General features: G+C 39.8%; 1 long non-coding RNA gene across 1 annotated transcript; it reads right to left on the bottom strand.

The window, feature by feature from the left end:
• Nucleotides 1-4,115: 4,115 nt before the first annotated feature.
• On the bottom strand, nt 4,116-6,767 carry LOC136257217 (uncharacterized). Its single transcript, XR_010701845.1, has 3 exons — nt 6,274-6,767; nt 4,926-4,997; nt 4,116-4,419 (listed from the first exon to the last, which is right to left on the bottom strand). It is a non-coding gene; the product is annotated as an uncharacterized lncRNA (long non-coding RNA).
• Between the last annotated feature and the right edge of the window lie 10,226 nt (nt 6,768-16,993).

The raw sequence follows: 16,993 nt of genomic DNA on the forward strand, positions 1-16,993 counted from the left end.
CCAGGGTGTCTGAATAGGTAAAGTTCCAATGCAATGGTAAGCCCCGTGACCAAGGAATCAAAGACATGCCATCTAGCCTCTTACCATCATTATGACACACGCCGACTAGTTCCAAAACAGCAGGTACACCTCCAGACACCAGAGCATGATGAATAGTTTCATTCACTGCAGCGCACCGAGGAATACGGCCTCCACTATGCCTGCAAGACAAACCGTGAGTTCCAAAAACATCAACTTTACTGCCACAAGTAGACTTAGGCTCAACAACGATGGGAACACCAAGTCATAGACCAAGAGCAATCCTCAAAGACTCATTATGTAGTTCAGGGCCCAAGGAAGGTACAGGAAGAGCACCAAGCCATGCACCAGACTCTGAGGAGGAAAATGTGTGGGAATCAGGAATTATGCTAGCATTTAGAGGTGATTATAAAACTTTAACAGTAGGAAAATCTGCAGATTGCACAATTCCGTTAAAAAAATCGAGATACTCTAATAGAGCAGTCAGAAACTCTAATAGACCAGTCAATGACTATTATTTACTCTGATAAAGCAGTCACATTGAAATGAAATACTCTAATACAGCAACCAGCTAAAGAATTCAAGACTATTTGAAGCTTAAAATTTTATGGAAATTGCCTGATACAGCAATAAACTGACATTATTAGCCAATTATGGTGGCATAATTTTGGGAATAATGGGCAATCTTCAAAAGCATAATAGTTGATTTTTTGAGCACTGCTCAAAAGCATAATGCTCAATTTTTGGAGCATAATAGCCTCGTGCCTAATGACGGTTTAAACACAGGAGTGTAAATTCGCATAATGTTTAGAGAAGAAGATATCTTTGAGGTTTGTAAACGTTGTGGACTCTAGTCATGTGGAAGGTGTTTCTGTCGATCTACAAGTTTATAAAAAATAAATAAATAAAAATATGGTCCACTGTGTTTCTTTCAGTAAGTCCCTCAAGATTAGTCATCTTGTTGTCAACTTCATGAGCGGAGCATTCGAGTGAGTGGCTGGTGGTGATTATTACCAATTGAGGACAGATTTTCAACTCAAACCAGACTGAAGAAGACAGTGAAACACAAGGAGAAACAGTACTAAATGTTTTATTATTGATATCTGTAAGTATATAACATTTTCTGTTATGAAACAGTTGTTAACATCATGCGTTTTTTTATATTGCCACTTATGTGCCTTTAATGGTTCCTATTAACAACGAAGCATACTGTGAAATGATAATTTTTCCAACAGAGCATACATTAAACAACAGTTCTAGTTCCTTTATTGCTGGCAATCCCAGAAGGTCACTCTTTAGGTCTTTAATGATGTGGATCTGCTGTATTTGAGATTTCAATGTAGACTGCCAGGGTACCCACACAGACCACACTGTTGCAGCATATTCAAGTGGGGGACAAATGAATACAGTACATGCTAGCTTCTTTGTATGAAGAAAAGCATGTGAAATGTTACACTAAAGAAATCCTAAGGTTCTGTTAGCTGTAATTGATATGTAATTAACACGAGCATTCCATTTCAGATCTGACTGATAAATTGACATGCATACATCTTGGTCCAAATCAATTAATCAAGGTCTGGTGGTTATGAGCATGGTACATGCATGAGAGGCTTAAGAGATCTGGTTGGTCTTGTGAAATCAAGTACTGATTCAAGGCTAGCAGTCAAAGACTTGGCAAGCCCTTTAATTTGAAAGTTTTCAACTCACTGCTGGCATCAGTCCACTGCATTGTTACTGAATCCATGTACTTTATTGATGTTCGCAGAATATAGCCTCCTTGTGCCACATGGCCCAGCTGTTCTGCCAGTATGTGTGCTCCTCACACTGCACAAAATTCCTTAAGCTTTTGACTGAGTTAATTCAGCTGGCTCTTTCTTGCCACCTTTGCCTTTCTGCTTCCTTTCTTTGTAGTATGCATTCAGTGTACCGATTTATGATTGAAACACTGGCCCCAGACTGTACTCTATAGTCAAAGTACAGTAAGCATAAACAACACACATACTATTAGCCTTAGTGAAAAACAAGCAATGCATTAAATACCCTTCTTGATAAATCAGGGATAAACATCACCGAGACAGCTAATCCCACAATACGTACTTCATTACTATGACAACCAACAAGAACCCAAAATCAGTCCTTAAATTGTTTCTATTTTTCTTGAGGGTATGTTTAATCACCTGCTGGAGGTCCATCAATAACTTGTAAGGGCAGTTTCAGCAATGGCAAGCTGCAGGCTTCGATTTAAGAAAGCATTCCATTCTGTAGATTAGTCCATCGTTCCATTCCATTCCGTAGAATAGACCCCACCGAAGAAGAAAAAATACAAATGAAAATAAAACGAATATTTGGCTGCTCGTATCTCAGAAATAGCTGGGGCGATTTTCTTCAAATTTGGTATGCTTCCAAAAGGCACATCTATAGCAAATTTGGTTCCAATCGAATAAGGGATCACAGAGCTACATACTGTACTGTAGCACATTTAAACCACGTATGTTACAAGATGGCTCAGATGCTTACAGCTAATATATGTGACCAGATTTTACAAAACCATTCCAAATTTCACATCAGGAAAAATCAAAACTAACACGGCCAACACCCTCAGTGCTACTCAAATTACTCAAGGCTAATTTTAACAGACTTCTTTTCTGCGTGGTGTGGAGAGCTCTAATGGCGATTTCAGGCCTTGTGAAGGGCCTGCCTTGAGTGGTTTACTGTTGGATGGCATGATAATGTTGGCCAAACAAGTTTTGATGATTTTGCTGCACATCAGCCACTAAGAAGCCAGCACAGCCCTGTAATCTCATGTCTGGATTTCAATCATGGTTTGCCTCCATTTTGAAGTCAATTTCTTGCCCACCCCACCAACCCTCACCCTCCTTCCTTTGTGAACACTCGTGATACTACTTCGCTCATCCAACTGCTCAGAGTTTCTATTTTATAGGGCAGGAAACTCTACAAGCAGTTACAAGTACTGGAAGTAGTCTGGAAGGTAATAGATTGATGCATCTCTTGAGTAAATTTCATACACATGTTTGCTATCCTTGGCAAGCTATGTTGACTTGAATTCTTTAAACCGCATATCTCGAAACTTCTAATGCGTGATTAGGAATGATTTTCCAAAATCCATTCACATCAAGGCGCGGCCAGTAAAGCAGAAACGCGCGCCGCAGACAATAAATGACGCGACCACTACGTGAGGATTTTACAAGAACGAACGTTCTCAAATTTGGCCTTCCTGTAATCCACCCGTCACTTACGCTATCCCTCTGAAACTCTGGAGTTGAACTCATCATGTCACTAGTAACTACCACACAAGCAGTGAAGCAAATCCATGCCGATTGTTTCGTGATCGAGATTGCCGACATGAAAGGGGACGTTTCATTTTTTTATTTATTTATTTTTTTTATCGCATGCGGTTAGACGCAACCGCAGGTGTATGCCTTGCGTTCCTTTGTGCATTCCGAACATTGATCGCCCTGTTATCGCTTCAGTATTCACTCAATCACCTCAAGATTCACATCATCGATTTCACCATACATGATTACCCTACAGTCGTGATTTCAGCACCAAACGAAGTTTCAGTCGTCCTCAGTCGACCTAGAGGCCAAATACAAATCCCAGATTGTTGTTTTCCGCAATACTCGCTTGGCATGTAGGGCAATGTGTCTTTAAACTGTTCTGAAAGTTTCGTTCAGATTGAAACATTTGTTTTCGAGAATGGCTAGTTTGAAATTTGAATTTAGTCGCCCCCACGTCATTTGCTCTCTAAGAATTTTACTCGGAATTTAAAGAATGACGCAGAGCACAACTGCGGTCTCTGGGTATTGATGAACTGGCGCTCTATGTAGTTAATCAGTACATATAGCCACCAAGAAGTGTGCTGCCATAGATTATAGTCCATAGATATAGCTAATCTATGGTGCTGCATACCATCCTTCGTTTTGAAATTAGTCGCCCCCACATAATTTGTCCTCTAAGGGCGCGGCTTAAAGAATGACACAAGAGTACAACTGCGGTTACCAGTTGTTGACACAAGCTGTGAGTAATTAGCACATGTAGCTAGCTTAAAAGGAAGTGTGCAAAATCGCCTAATACAATTGTCACCATGCATTATTGCATTTTATAGCACCCCCACACAAAATTACACATGTAATTACAACATACAGAGGAGACACATGAATACCAAACACTTTTCACAACAATAATGTAAGAATTGTACAATAATGACTGTAATATAACTGCTATGCAAATGTTTTCCAGTGGCCCGCCATGGTAGCAAGTCTCACATGACGGCATGTATATTCATCCAAACACAATGGGAGTAACGAGTGAGTATGATGACAACAAGTTGGTATGACTCCATTTGTAGAATCCAGATGAGTGGGTGTGGCTCCAGTATGTCTAAACGGTTAACAAACATTCCTGTTATAAATACGTGCTAGAGTTGCAATATAATAGTATAGTATTTAAATGCAATAATACATAGTCTCCATTGCATCACTATCAAACGACACTAAGTGGAGGATATTGTTGCATCTCTAGTATGTACACTCTATCAGTACAACCTATCTTAATGGCCACTAGTATAGAAAGACAACCACTCTTGAAAAGCCAATTCCAATTGAGAATTTATACACTGTTACCTGCTGAATGAGTGAAGGTGGCAATAAACAAGTTCCACCGTAATTTATACACGTGATCTGATCCTGTATATTCTGTCAGTGGATGAGATCCACTTGGCCAGGACAAAATGTGACTCAAGTGCCCTGGATGATCCATACTCAACCAACTTATGACCCAGTGGCACAATGGAACTGACTATTTATAGAGAATACAATTACATTTATTTCTAAGATGTGTGGACACATTACAACACATTACATGTACATACAAGACACGCTACGTACTGTTTTAGCATTTCAAGTCACCACATTATACACGTACCAGTCAACAATGCTTCATAGTGCCCATCAGTAAACCTGAAGAAAAGTTACGAAAAATAAAAATTCACATAAGTACAATGAAACCTCATTAATATGGCAGGCTGTGGGACCAAAAAATTTGGCCTGAATAACAAGGTGGCCTTATTAATGAGGTCATAAGTAATGCTTAGCTATATTTGGGACCTACTAGAGGTGGCCAATATAATGAGGTGGTCTTATTAAAGAGGTGGCCACTAAGTGAGGTTTCACTGTACATATAGTTCACAATATTGTGAACAATATTAATGGTTAACGATATACACTGAAACCTGCAGGTCACTTCTTGTGGAAGATTGCTCTCTACACAAAATGACACATTCAGAGATTGTATTTAGATGGATGATACAGTAACGCATTGTGACTTCAATACTCGTGATGTGTCACTGCTAGGCAGCAACCATATACACGGCACTGCCACATCGCACTTGCTCGCACACACAATTTTGCTAACGATTTTACAAATTGATAATTAAGGGGTGTGGCAACTAGCTGTTTCCCTTCTGTACAAGTGGCCACCAAGACAGGTCCACTGTGGATGAAAGCCAGGCATTAGATATTTGGTATTTCATGTGTTGAAGACATTCCAGGGCTTCTGGTAGTCTCAAATCTCACCACAGTTTAACTCAGGCAGTGTTGTGGTCACCACTAAACTACTGGAATGCTGTGTTATGTTCATCTTATGCTTGGCTACTATATTGTAGAACTGAAATGGATACTCTGAAAAATATATCCTATGGATAATGACTTCATCACTTTCTTCATCAGGAGCTTATAAGGACCAACAGTGAAACTTTTTACACTTGGGGCTGACAGTCAACTGCCTATGTCTGAAGCAGTGCTTTTGGTGCTCTAACAGATTGGCTGCCCCCTTGCTGCCAGCACTCACTGTCTCATACGCTGTCATACACTAAATCCATCTCTATAGCCAGTTAGAACAGCATGCTTCTTACCTTTTTTTAAGGCCGCATAATGCAGCCACCTCTTTAAAAGGCAAGGTTAGAAAATTTTGTCCCTACGGCCTGAATAATGACCAGTTTTCACTGTACTATTAGTGATTAGTGATCATGGGGGATTATTTATTAAGATACTAAGATATACAAACGCTACAACCTCTAAATATAGCAGTAAATTTTTTACCCTGGTCCAATGTCTCATAATAATCGTGACTTCGTGAGAGACTCTACTGTGACAAATACATGTTTATCATGATATGTGCTAATCGCCTTTTTACAATTAAGTTTTACAACACAAATACATGTATAGTTAAACTCACCAATTGCGACTAAATCCCTTCAACACGAAAAGACAAATAATGAGACAACCTTGGAGACAACAGCCACACAAGCCTATTCTGGTGCGTTTATTTAGTAGTAATATAAATTTTAAAGGCGTTTATTTACAACAGGACATAATTACGCGCCCCTCTATTGTCTCTGTACATACTTGCCTTTTCTTTACTATTCTCATTTCATTTCACAAGATCTCTTGGCAGGGGCGTAGCTTCTTCACTTGAATTAGTCAATGCTTGAAGTAGATCGAGATACTCTAATAAAACAGTCACATTTCTACAAGTGCCATATTTTTATATTGTAAAGTCTGTAAGTAGCTAGTAATTTAAACTATACAATCCGATGCTAAGCAGAAGTTGTAACTATGCTAAATATTGATTGCTGTGTTCAGCGGTGGAGCAAGTAGTTGATATGAGGGGGGCTGGGCTGACCCAGACTTATTTCTATAGTTTAGTAAGGTGAGACCAAAAAAAAAAAAAAAAAAAAAGGTCGCAACCAACTGACAAGAGCTTCCACCTCACCAGCTACCATTTCTAGCTGATAAACTACATAAAAATCCTTACATAGCTCGCTACACACTGAATACTTTATTAGAGTGACTGCTCTATTAGAGTATCTCGATCTTTATCACGGTTTTCAGCCCCACTCCAAGAAAGATAATTTCGGTGTGATATCATTCTGAGGGGGGGCTAAGCCCCCCCCTCCCCCCCTTTCCGCCGCCTATGGCTGTGTTACAGCTGTTTTGTGACTGCTCTAATAGAGTATCTTGATCGTTTCAATGCAGTACAAGATGAAAGGCAAAGTGTTGTTAAGGGTTTACTAGTTAAAATGGGTGTTAGTTGACTGCAGTTGCATGCCACTAACAGGGCCGTCCAGAGAAATTAGAGGGCCCAGGGAAAAGAGTTAAAGAGGGGCCCAGGGGCAAGGAAGGGTCTAGATCCTGACTGCTCTATTAGAGTATATCGATCTTTCTTTAAACAGGTATTCAAGTGGCCCCTTTCAGGCTGTGGTAGGGGGGAAAATACCCCAGTTACCCCCAATGTGGGCGGCCCTGGCCACTAAAATTACAGTTATATTTTAATATTCTGTCACTGTAATCTGGGGTTTCTGTCAAAACCATGGAAACTACTGACTCACCTACTGTTATCAACAGTGCATTGCTTATTCTAACAAAAAGTATTGAAATCCCATCCAAAAACAGCTTATAGCTGTAAAAAAAGTGCGCGTCCAAGTAAAGCAGAGTTAACTGCGACAAAAAGTAATGATATCATAATGCGGCCATGTGCGAGGTGTGCAAGTTGTAATATTAGCTAATCAGATAATACAATGTTATTGTTAAAGTGTTAATGAGAACTATGTGATGCTGCTAGTTTTGAAGTGTGTGAGCATCTTCATAAATGCCACATAAATTTAATTCTCAATAAAGCAATGTGTATAGATTCTCTGATAGTAATAAATAGTTTGAGTTTGGCCGCCTTTCCTGTATACAGCAATGCTACGAACAAAGGAAAGGTGGCCAAACTCAAACTATTTATTACTATCAGAGAATCTATACACATTGCTTTATTGAGAATTAAATTTATGTGGCATTTATGAAGATGCTCACACACTTCAAAACTAGCAGCATCACATAGTTCTCATTAACACTTTAACAATAACATTGTATTATCTGATTAGCTAATATTACAACTTGCACACCTCGCACATGGCCGCATTATGATATCATTACTTTTTGTCGCAGTTAACTCTGCTTTACTTGGACGCGCACTTTTTTTACAGCTATAAGCTGTTTTTGGATGGGATATAACTAACAACTGAAACCTGTATTAATCTGTACACATTATGGAAAGTAAAAAGTATTAGGTCACTGCTACTCAGAAGATGTTTGCATTCTGGGCAGGAACTAATAGAAATAAATACTTGCACTGCATAAGCTTTACAATTCTTCACCTCATCTCACCACGATTCTCTGATTACCTCATCAGTTGTGTAAACCCTCTTTCCATCATACTGCTTCTTGGTAATACCGTATAGCGGGTTTTATCTGCGAGGTCCTAATTTGTGCGAATTATGCGAGAAGCTACAGGCTCGCAGAATTTAATTCTGCAGCCTCTTATGCTTTCGTTTTTATTAAGTCAGTGAAATCTCCACGTGTTGCAGTGTGAACTGTTGACCTATGTCTCTTTTCAAGTACTTCAAAGAGTGGACATTTCAGCCTCGCTGCCTGATCCGAAAGGTCCTTTGTCAGATCACTTACCTACAGCGTCAATTGCAGAAGCAAACAGAGAGGTTTTGAAAGCAGTAGCTGAAGCTAAGGAGCCGCGAAATAAGGGCCCATACATAAAAGTCACTCCAGAATGCAAAGCACAAGTTGCCAAGTTTGCTTCTATTAATGGAAATAGCATCGCTGCCAGAAAGTACACTAAAATTTTAGGCAAGAACTTGAACGAGAGCACTGTTCGTTTATGGGTAAAGAATTACAAGCTCGAATTAGAGCGCAAGAGAAAGGCTGGTGATATTGAGCCAGACGTGCAAGTTCTGCCAACAGCGAAAAGAGGGCGTCCATTTTTACTTGGGGAGAAGCTGGATGGGCAAACTCAAGCGTATATACGAGCTGTTCGTGAGGCTGGTGGTGTGATTACAACAGGCATAACAATTGCAGCTGGTAAGGCTATTGTCCGTAAGTTTAACCCGACTTTATTTGATGAAATGAATGGCCCTGCTTTAGAGTTGACGCCTAACTGGGCTAAATCGCTTTTATACAGAATGGGTTTTGCCAAACGAAAAGGGTGCTCTACCAAGAAGCTAATGGTTCATAATTTTGAGGAGATAAAAGAGCAATTCAAGGCCGGAGGAGACGGTCCTGTTGGTCAGGCTTGAGCCGGACCAATAATCTAGAGTTGAACCAACTAGCTGACCAGTTCGAACTAAATTATTCTCATGGAATCTTTGGACGATCACATCTACATGTAGCTACGTACATTTTACAGATGCTATTGAAAATGCATGGCACTAGTTACCTAGTTTCTCAGCCAAACTAAAGCACAGAATTACACGTATAATACCTCCAATTACCTTACAGTACAGCATGGCATTCTTATCGTTTTGTACAGAAATGATTGTGGGTTCTACGTACAGTATCACGTGTGCTGACAGTTGGCATTTATCACGTGTAAGGCAGGTGCCTTCTTTGATTCTAAACCAGCATACTTATATCACAATTCAATCTTAATAAAATAATCATTAGCATTCCTTGGCTTGTCTCTCTTGGCTTCTTTTACTGGGCGAAGGGCTGGCAGTGACAAACCAGATGACTCATTCCGCGGCAAGAAGCTGTACACCCATACATTACATGGTGGCCATCTGGATGAGATGTTGAGTAGAAATCACTCCTCTTCAACTACCCACTCGTCCTGTCGAGATACTGAACAAACTCTCAGTCACGCCCATATCGCGCCATTTTCGGGTCTCGTGACGGTCCACCAGTATATTTACGTGATGATCCGTTCACTTCATACAAACCAGTATAGTAGTAACTGTATTTTTGTAGCTGTGTAGCTTTTTATTGTAGCTGTGTGAATTCACTGTATAGTAATTATATCCTAGCTAAAGGGGGCCATGCTGCTGTGAAATTTGGGGGGACAGTTGCAAGTTGCTAGCTAGTTTTACTTTAAAATTTAGCATCAATTTTAAGGCATTTTCAAGCCTTTAAATTGCAAAAATTCTGCAGCTCCTGGGGGTTACACCCCCAGACCCCCCTTGAACTTCTAATTGCTAGCTATAACTAAATGAACCATACAGCAAGTTTCATGCTGTGTCCCCTGTATGTCAGGTCTATAATTATACATAGTATAGAAAGTCTGAAGAACAACAGATAGGCTTGAGCATATTTATATAGCTAGCTAGCAGTGAAATATCACTAAAATTGCATATATCTGAGTGTCTGATTTTCAAAAATTTCCTGTGGAGGCATGCCCCCAGACTCCCTTAGGATGCTCGTGCTTCGCACTTCGCACACTGCGTAACAGCTCCTCTTGTATATAGTAGCAATTTCAACATTATAGTCAATGGCCTGACCAACTCAATTTTCCCTCCTCCGGCCCTGCAATTTCTCAACGATATTGTTACTGTGGCCTGTAACGAAAATTTTGGTCCGGGGCGAAAATCGGTCCGGCCGGACCATTTTCAGTCGACCAAATTTAGTCCGCCCGGACCATCTTTAGCATCCGAAATTGGTCCGACCTGACCAAAATTGGTCCGGCCCAAACCTAGTTGGCCACATGCACTCCTGACCACTCGGACCTGCAATATTGGTCGACCAAAATGGGTCCGGGTGGACCACTAACGCATGCAGCCAATGAAGCATGCATAGCTATAAGTTGTTTGTGACGGAACACTATAGCCGACTTAGCTATATATAGCTATTCTCATTTATCAATCTCGAATAATGAGCATTGCAGGCATTATCACTGCATGGATTTGTGCTTAAAAGGTTATCCAACAAGGGCACGGATCATTGCATGCACGGGGTCAGCTAGCTGCATTGGAGGTGCTTAAGATCGAGATACTCTAATAGAGCAGTCACCTATAACATTCATCACCAGGCACTGATCCAGAAATAAATGAAAAATGAAGGTAAGTGGCTACCCAGCCTAGCCCAGATTTTAAGTTGAGAGTCCTAAATGTCTTAATATTTATATATACATCAGGAAAAGCTGACGCTGTTATTGTTTGGCTTGTACAGTGAAGTGCATGCACAGTAGCATGTGTACTGTGCTCTTATGCACATATAATGTCTGATCATGAGTTAACACTAATGGTTAGAACAATACATCTGCAACACCTGCATGTGTACATACTGCACATTCCTCTCTTGTATGTGATATGTAGGAGATGATAGCTTAGGTTTGCTCCATTAAATAACTAAATGTGAACTATCATCTCCTACTGATCACATGTTCCTATATACTGGTATAAACATTTCCTTAAAAGTTATAGCTATATAATATTCCCTGTATGCTTTTCACTACTTAACCAACTTTTAAAATTTTACTAATTTTCACCTGTGCACATATACCAGTAGGAGATGCAAGCACTGATCCAGAAATAAACCAAGGTGGGTGGTTGGCCCAGATTTTAAGATGAGAGTCTTGAATGTCTTGGTAGTTACATCAGGGAAGAAGGGCTGAAATATTATCATCTAGCTTGTAGCACATAGCTATAGTAGCATGCCCTTGTGAACATAATAAGGCCGGACAAAGTTGATTAATTGATTCGCATCCCTGCCCACATCCCTTTTTACCCCACGGCCTCTAATTTCATTATTGCTGTTATCAATCACGTGCACACGTATTTTGATGTTAGGAAGGCTGGTTATCATTTTACAGCACAGCAAATGTCACTTGCACCTCAGAAACAGTGGTAGCTAATAAGTAATTAATAGTTCTTAAAAGGTTTTATAGTTAACCTTTATAACAGACTTGCCTGATTTGGAGTATTTTCTTTACTAATGAATAATGAAAAATGACTTCCCGCATGCATGGAAATCTGAATTTTTGTGGATGAGAAACTAGTAATCAAGTTTCCTGGCCTAATGTATTTTATAATCCCAGTGTACAGGCTGATCATGAGTTAACAACAGTGGTTAAAACAAACTGTAATACACCTGTAACACCTGTGCACATACTGCACATTCCTCTCTGTCATATGTGATTATATGTAGGAGATGATATAGTTTAGGTTTACTCCATTGAATAACTAAATGTGAACTATCATCTCCTACTAATGACATGCCCCACAGGAAGAAACATCACCTTATAAAGGTTATAGCTATAATATTCTCAGTATGTTTTTTACTACTTAACCAACTTAAAATTTTGAAGCATGCAGTCGCATTATTCCACAGCCTTAGGGTGAGTTGTTGCAGACATAAAAGTAAAATCAACTCAATCCTAAAGCAGACCCCATATCTTCCTTCAAGAAGTTCTCTGCCTGGTAATAGTTAATATACTGCCCATGATCATAGATAAATTCCTGTATACTGCTACCATCTACTGTAAGGTTATAGCCAGCTAGCATTGGAATCTGATGCAATGTAGGGATTTAGTTCATATTGATATAACAAAAGAGTGTTCATGATCAGTAATATTCATTATTAAATAATGCATGTCTGAGTGGCTGCAAGGCCATGCATGGTGGGTGGCTAGCCACCTCATCCACCCCTCTGGATTAGTCCCTGAAATAATATGTGTAGCTGTTTATGACAATGCGTGCATGTATGGGTATTCCCAGATTAATAAAAAAACTGACCAAGGGTCAGAATTAACAAATTAAATTCTGAGCTATATAATTATGCAGAAGTTGAAGATAAGACATGTTTTAATGGTAGATTTTATATATTGCCTACCATCCTCAAGTATAAGTGATCCAGCATAGGTTGGTGATTTCCATCATGTTGCTATAGTTGTTTGTCATAATCAACACAAACAGGCTGGATGAAAGATTCAACCAAACACTGCAGAGCTGATGATGCTTGTGAAGTTTATTGAACATTTAAAAAAAAAAAATTTAATTGGTAATTTATATCAATAATACAAGAAAAGGTTTTCAAATTCAAACATGGTTGAACATATAAAAACGTACTTGGGAAGAATATTTTGTTACCTGTGTTATTGAATGCAACATTGACCACCATGCATGAATCCAGCATTGACCATGCATTTGAGTTGATGTATGCCGGAAGAAAACCTCTACTTCCCAGCTAGCTATTGACATGGAGAAGAAGAATACAGGACTTTTATCATACCACACTGCTTTAAATTAAAACAGCATTAATTTTGCGACTGTGTTCATCGCTGCATATAGATCATGGAATTTAGTTTCTAGCTACTATATTCATTTTCCGTAAATCACAGAACTCGGGAAATTAAACTACGCTACTCATTTATATAGTTTCCAGGCTAAGTCGGCTGCAGTGATCCATCACAATATACTTAGCACGGACCGACCTGTCCACACAATGCCGGGTACACCTGCGGACCAACCAAAATTGCTCCAAGTGGTCAGGGGGTGCATGTGTCCAACAAAGTTTGGGCCGGACCAATTTTAGTTAGGCCGGACCAATTTCGGATGCCAAAAATGGTCCGGCCGGACTAAACTTGGTCAACCAAATTTGGTCCGGCCGGACCAGTTTTGGTATCCAAAATCGGTCCGGCCGGACCGATTTTACCCGGACCGATATTTCCGTGACAGGCCAATATGGAGGATATCCCAGATGATTTGATACTGAATTGGGACCACACAGCTATAAACATTGTGCCTGTGTCTTCATGGACGATGAACCAGAAAGGAGAAAAGCGAGTTGAAATAGTTGGCTTGGATGATAAACAGCAGATCACTGCTGTCCTTTGTGGAGCACTAAGTGGTGAGATTTTGCAATTTCAATTAATCTACCAAGGGAAAACGTCTGCATGCTTGCCTAAAGTAAAGCTTCCTAAAGATTGGCTACTGAGCTTCACACCAAACCATTGGTCCAATGAAGACAAAACTGAGGAGTATATTCATTCAGTACTCTTACCTTACTTGGAGAAGAAAAGAGCAGAATTAGGGCTTTCTAACACTTTTCCGGCTGTTGTGTTGTTTGATGCATTTAAAGGTCAGACAACCGAAAGAATTTATCAATTGCTAGAAGCTAACAATGTGTACACAATAAGTGTACCAGCAAATTGTACCGATAAGCTTCAGCCAATGGACTTAAGCGTCAACAAAACTCTGAAAGATTTCATGAAGAAGGAATTTAATGAATGGTATTCCTCGGTAGTGTACGAGACACTTGATGCAGAAAATCCAATACCAGCTGATTTACGAATGGCAGTGATGAAACCTCTTGGTGCTCGATGGCTATTAAAGGCTTACAGACATTTAATGGTCAACAAAGAAATCATCCAGAATGGATTCAAGGCTGCAGGAATAGCAGATGCCCTGAAGGAACAGCGATCACTGTAGTAGCAACTGTCAAGAACTTGTGTAACAATTGTGTTAATTGCATTAAAATAATTATTTGATTAGTGAAGTTGTACAGCTAAATCACAATATTTTATGGTATATACATTAAATCACATTCTAGTATCAGTTGTATATGTAGTTCACTTCTCAGGCTTGACCCGGCGAGATGGGAAGGGTGACATTTTTCCTTGACTCAGGCAGTTGATTAAATGTGACCTCATCTGTGATTGGTGAAAGTAAGCCTTTTCTGGATTACGTTTCTTTGCCAAATATACTGCATATGCAATTGCAAATAGGCCACAGTCACTGAAACCTTGTTGTTTCTGTACTGGTACTACATGAACCTCCTTAACACCAAAAAGCTGTTGTATGATCTTCAGGCTTTTTTCATCTACAGAATCGTAGAGGGAATCATAGATGCTTACTGCATTAGGTTTTGACAATATTGTGCTGGTAGTTATCCAATGATTACCCCTGACATGGACAATTTGCAGCTCATTGACTCGGGGAGTTAAACTTGCCTGCAGTAAAGTGGATTGCAAACCTTTAATTGAAAACTGGCACTTTAGTATGGTTTGGGCGTAGTTAATGTGCTTGTCATTTAGTTGAAAACCACCAGCAATTTCATCTCTGTCTGAAAGAGTAAGAGACACTCTTCCAAATTTCACCCATGTTGAACTGGAGACTAGTACAGATGCACTGCTTTGATGCTTCACGGAATCTTTGCTACCACTAGTACTTTCAACTGGATCTAGTAAAACCATAGATTAACAGGCCTCAGCATCATATTTCTGACTCTCTTTTGAGGTAGAATATCTCTTGTCAGCAACGTCTGAGGGCTCATCTTGACATGGCGGTTCACATTCTAACACTTTCATACTTGTCGTGGGATCAGTGATGTCTCTTATAGATTCCTGGGTCATGTCTTCTCCTTGTGTGTCTGGTAGAGTGTATTTTACTTCCACAGTAAACTTTGCACCCTCAGGTTGCTCTGGATTACTACTAGAGCTACTGCTCACATCACTGCCACCAGTACCAGCACCACAGATAACTGGCACAGACACAGAAAGCAGCACTGGCCTTTTCATATCAACTAGTATAGACTTCGCTTTATTCACCATCACCTTACAACCAGCAAACTTCATTACCCATGGAATCTCCATGCCACCTTGTGGCAAGTCATGAGAGTACCGCCTCGAACCTGTAACTGTGCCAGTTATCGTTGCTCCTGTCTTCCCCAGAAAAACGTAACAAACTGCAGAAATTTTCCTAGGCACGTGTCCCACTACAGTGGTCCCCTTACATACCGCAACAGCAAAAGGATCGTGGTGGTTTCGTACATCACGGCGACAGTACAGCACTTCTCCTATAAAACTGGACCAAATATCCTTGTAAACGTGATATCCTCTAATCGTAGAATCTATCGCAAAGGATTCTACTTCAGACACGAGCTCAGACGCCATTGCACGTGTAGCATACCACGATTTTAATCAAGACCACGTGTTTTGATGATTGGAAGGGTTCGCAGATATTATAATCGCAGATATTACTGCTGGACGAAAAGCTTGCTTCTTCGCAGAAATTGCGCCTCGCACATTATACCCGCTATACGGTATTCTCCTGATTTATATACTAGTATGCCGCAGAGGCTGGAACCCTTGGAGCTCTCCTTCGCACATATGCAACATATAATAGTCACCACTTCTAGAGTAACATTAGTTACATTACCCTTCATGCATATTCCTTAAAGAGTTTGTTGTTTGCATCGTAACATCCCTATAAGACTATAAAATGCTGTTGAATTTTACCATTCACAATACATACACATGCCAACACAAAAAAACATTATTAGACACCAGATGAAAACAACAGCTCACTATACAAGACTTTACAAACAGAGAAACTCCATTTAGCACCTTGTTGAGAGTTCAGCTCGAAACAAGTCACCCTATGTTACATGTCACCCTGTAGAGAGATCAGATACAATTACATAATCATTAGAGTTTAGCTCCAAGCAAGTCACCCCTGTTTAGAGAGTTCAGGTACACATAACAAGTTACCGTAAAGAACTCAAGTGACGCCAAGTCACCAAGTTAAGAGTTCATCAACAAACACATCATCTTGTACTTGCGAATAGGCAATAAGACCAGTTTTCCCAGTGATAGTCACAAAATTAAAGTCCTACTTTGCTGCCTTCCTTTAGTACATCAAAACAGACAGTAATTATTTTTGTTGCCAAGCTCAATTCAGAAAAAATCCCTGTAAACTTCCTAGAATCCTTATGCACAAAAGTATAGCAACAGTACAATGGACCACCTGGTATAGGTATGACAACTGTTGAGAAGAAACCCCATTGTGTATTCCTAGAAGAATCCTTATTCCTACAAGAATCCTTATTTGGTTAATTTATTTTAACAGGTGATTTGTTACCATTATTCATTTGGCTATTGACAAGCTCACCAGCATTGTAAGGGTTTCTTTCCCAGGCCTCGGAAAGTCCTAGTTATTAAGAAAAAAATGAATTTGTTTTTGGTACACAATCAAGACACACTACCTGTGTCCCAAGAAGCTGGCGTGCCACGAGTATATTTACAGGAAGAAAACTTGATTTTCATACATACTGTATGTAGCAAAACAAATTCATCATCTTTTATGTTATTAACCAGAGGCCTGGGAAAGAAACCCTTATAATGCTGGTGA

This window comes from Dysidea avara, chromosome 6, assembly GCF_963678975.1.
Source record: "Dysidea avara chromosome 6, odDysAvar1.4, whole genome shotgun sequence".
Taxonomy (NCBI): domain Eukaryota; kingdom Metazoa; phylum Porifera; class Demospongiae; order Dictyoceratida; family Dysideidae; genus Dysidea; species Dysidea avara.